A 4,357-nucleotide genomic window follows, 5' to 3' on the forward strand; every position below is an offset into this window, starting at 1 on the left:
GCATTCCTCCTCGGAGGCGGTTCCGGCTCCGGGCTAGACCACCACCCTTCAACCATCCCCCCGTGGCGCCCCTGGTCCGGTCTGGCCCCGCTGACCGGAGCTGGACTGGACATCGTAGAAGCGGATTGCTTCAGCTCCGGTGTGGAGCAGCTGACCGGTACCTGACCAGGCACCGGTGACCCAGGCACGGTTTGTGCCGGACTGACGACGCACACCCCTGGCCTGGTGCGTGGAGCAGGGACGGGCCGGACCGGGCTGACGATGCGCACCCCTGGCTTGGTGCGTGGAGCAGCTACGGGCCGGACCGGGCTGACGATGCGCACCCCTGGCTTGGTGCGTGGAGCCGGAACGGGCCGTACCGGGCTGACGATGCGCACCCCTGGCTTGGTGCGTGGAGCAGGAACGGGCCGGACCGGGCTGACGATGCGCACCCCTGGCTTGGTGCGTGGAGCAGCAACGGGCCGTACCGGACTGACGATACGCACCCCTGGCTTGGTGCGTGGAGCAGGAACGGGCCGGACCGGGCTGACGACTCGCACCCCTGGCTTGGTGCGTGGAGCAGGAACGGGCCGGACCGGGCTGACGACTCGCACCCCTGGCTTGGTGCGTGGAACAGGAACGGGCCGGACCGGGCTGACGATGCGCACCCCTGGCTTGGTGCGTGGAGCCGGAACGGGCCGTACCGGGCTGACGATGCGCACCCCTGGCTTGGTGCGTGGAGCAGGAACAGGCCGGGCCGGGCTGGCGACGCACACCGTAGGCTTGGTGCGAGGAGCAGGAACAGGCCGGGCCGGGCTGGCGACGCACACCGTAGACTTGGTGCGAGGAGCAGGAACAGGCCGGACCGGGCTGACGACGCGCACCGTAGGCTTGGTGCGAGGGGCAGGAACAGGCCGGGCCGGGCTGGCGACGCACACCGTAGGCTTGGTGCGAGGAGCAGGAACAGGCCGGGCCGGGCTTGCGACGCGCACCGTAGGCTTGGTGCGTGGAGCAGGAACAGGCCGGGCCGGGCTGGCGACGCGCACCGTAGACTTGGTGCGTGGAGCAGGAACAGGCCGGGCCGGGCTGGCGACGCACACCGTAGGCTTGGTGCGAGGAGCAGGAACAGGCCGGGCCGGGCTGGCGACGCACACCGTAGGCTTGGTGCGAGGAGCAGGAACAGGCCGGGCCGGGCTGACGACGCGCACCGTAGGCTTGGTGCGAGGGGCAGGAACGGGCCGGACCGGGCTGACGACGCGCACCGTAGGCTTGGTGCGAGTGGCAGGAACGGGCCGGGCCGGGCTGGCGACGCACACCGTAGGCTTGGTGCGAGGAGCAGGAATAGGCCGAGCCGGGCTGTGGAGACGGATAGGAGACCTGGAGTGAAGAGCTGCCACAACCCGTCCTGGCTGAATGCCTACCTTCACACACTCTGTGTGAGGCATCAGCACAGGACGTACAGGGCTGTGTACCCGTACTGGCATAACAGCACGTGACACTGGCGCAGGATATCCGGGACCGAGGAGAGGCACTGGAGGCCACGAGCGCTGAGCCGGCACACTCCGTCCTGGCTGCATACCCACCTTCGCACGACACGTGCGGGGTGCTCGCACAGGACGTACCGGACTATGCCGGACCACTCGTGGCACAGTACGCAGCTCCGCATACCGTGGAACCTGCCCAGTCTCATGCTGCCATGCCTGAGTACGGGGAGTTGGCTCTGCTCTCCATCCAGGCTCCGCCAACCTGCCTTCTGGCCCCCCAAACCCGGTGGCCTCCTCTCCTAATCTCCCAATTCGCCCTGTGGCAGCCTCCTGCTGCCCAGTCGCCCATGCCGTGTGCCCCCCCTAAAAAATTTCTGGGGTTGCCTCTCGTCCGTCCGACGACGACACTGTTGACGCCGTTGCTCCTCTCTCGCCAGGGCCTTAATCTTAGCCCATGGCCCTTTGCCCCCGAGCATGTCCTCCCAGGACCACGATTTGCCCACCTGGGCCATCGCCAACCTCTCCAGCTCCTTTCCCGGCGCTTCCTCCCATGTCCAGGGCGCCTGCTCCTGGACACGCTGCTTGGTCCTGGTATGGTGGGATCTTCTGTCACGATCGTTAGAGAGAGTGGACCAAGGCGCAGCGTTGCAGGCAAACATATTTATTTAAAGAGAGTAAACACTCGCACAAAACAACAAACGATACGTGCAGTCCTACGGTACAGACCAAAAGGAACAAACCAACTGGAACACACCGAAAGGAACAAGATCCCACAACTATTGTGGGAAAACAGCCTCTATAAATATGGCTCCCAATCAGAGACAACCAGCAACAGCTGACACTCATTGCCTCTGATTGGGAACCACTCTGGCCAACACAGAAATACAATACATAGAATATCCACACCCTGGCTCAACATATAGAGTCCCCAGAGCCAGGGTGTGACAGGAGTTTTGTTTTGACTGTGTTGTAATTTGGTTTATTCTGATTGATTTGATGTTCTGGTCCTGAGGCTTCAGTGTGTTAGTTGAACAGGTTTGTGAACTCAGACCCAGGACCAGCTGGATGAGGAGACTCTTTTATTTGCTCAGCTCTTGGCATTGCAGGGCTTGGTAATGATATGAGAGGGGTCACTGTATTTTAGACGTTTCCAAAACTTAATTGCTCTTACTTTAGTTTTTATTATTAGTGGATATTGGCCTAATGCTGCCCTGCATGCATTGTTTGTAGGTTTCCTATGGACATGTAGGAGAATCTTACAGAACTCTGCATGCAGGGTTTCAATGCGGTGTTTGTCCCATTGGGTGAAATCTAATTTTGCAGGTGGACCGCACACCTCGCTGCCATGAAGTGCAATTGGTTCAATGATACATTCAATTACTTTTAGCCACATTTTTATAGGTATTTCAATTTGAATTTGTTTTTTAATGGCGTAGAATATCCTGCGTGCTTTCTCTCTCAGTTCATTCACTGCCTCATTAAGGTGTCCAGTTTAGCTTATTTTTAAATCTAAGTAATTGTAGTGTAAGCAGTACTCTATATATTTTGTACCAATTGAGAACTTTGGTCTAACTTTGGTCTTTGGTCTTTGGTCTTTGGTCTCTCTCTCTCTCTCTCTCTCTCCTCTCTCTCGCTCTCCTCTGTCTCTCTCTCTCCTCTCTCTCTCTCTCTCGCTCTCTCTCCTCTCACTCTCTCTCTTTCTCTCTCTCTTTCTCTCTCTCTCCTCTCGCTCTCTCTCTATCGCTCTCTCTCGCTCTCTCTCTCTCTCCTCTCACTCTCTCTCTTTCTGTCTCTCTCCTCTCTCACTCTCTCTCTATCTCTCTCTATCTCTCTCTCTCTCTCTCTCTCTCTCTCTCTCTCTCTCTCTCTCTCTCTCTCTCTCTCTCTCTCTCTCTCTCTCTCTCTCTCTCTCTCTCTCTCTCTCTCTCTCTCTCTCTCGCTCTCTCTCTCTCTCTCTCTCTCTCTCTCTATCTCTCTCACTCTCTCCCTCTTACTTTCTCTCATCTCCCTCTCTCCTCTCTCTCTCTCTCTCTCTCTCTCTCTCTCTCTCTCTCTCTCTCTCTCTCTCTCTCTCTCTCTCTCTCTCTCTCTCTCTCCCTCTCTCTCTCTCTCTCCCTCTCTCCTCTCTCTCTCTCTCTCTCTCTCTCTCTCTCTCTCTCTCTCTCTCTCTCTCTCTCTCTCTCTCTCTCTCTCTCCTCTCTCTCGCTTTTCTCTCTATCTATTGCTTCCTTCCTATGCTGTATCAAGTGTTTGAATGAATGTTGTCACTTCTGCCTGTAGAGAAGCCCCCATGGCCATGTGAGGGAATAGACAAGGGAGTCAGACAGCCTGCTCACTGCATCCCAAATCACACCCTGTTCACTATATAGTGCACTACTTTTGAGCAGAGCCTAATTGAAGGGGAATATGTGTTTCTGTACTACATAGTGTGTGTGTGTGTGTGTGTGTGTGTGTGTGTGTGTGTGTGTGTGTGTGTGTGTGTGTGTGTGTGTGTGTGTGTGTGTGTGTGTGTGTGTGTGTGTGTGTGTGTGTGTGTGTGTGTGTGTGTGTGTGTGTGTGTGTGTGTGTGTGTGTGTGTGTGGACTGGGGGTAATCTGGAAATGGTACTTTGAGCTCTGACTGAGAGAATGCTCATCAAGGCAGTGAGTGAAAGGTTTGCATGATCAGATCCAGATATGTATGTGATGAATGTTTTGTGCTATGACAGACAACATTTCTAGCATTAGGCTACACCTATATCTTTTCAATGAATTTTCAGAGACGAGAGAATATGACTTTGTGTTGGTTAATCTTTACATTGCATGTCGAAGGTGTTAGTGGGGTATGTAGCTTACTGTTCGAATTTCACATTTTTACAATTTTCATTTGAAGAACCTTAGCGAATGAAAGGCCAA

Source organism: Coregonus clupeaformis, chromosome 28 (assembly GCF_020615455.1).
Source record: "Coregonus clupeaformis isolate EN_2021a chromosome 28, ASM2061545v1, whole genome shotgun sequence".
NCBI lineage: Eukaryota > Metazoa > Chordata > Actinopteri > Salmoniformes > Salmonidae > Coregonus > Coregonus clupeaformis.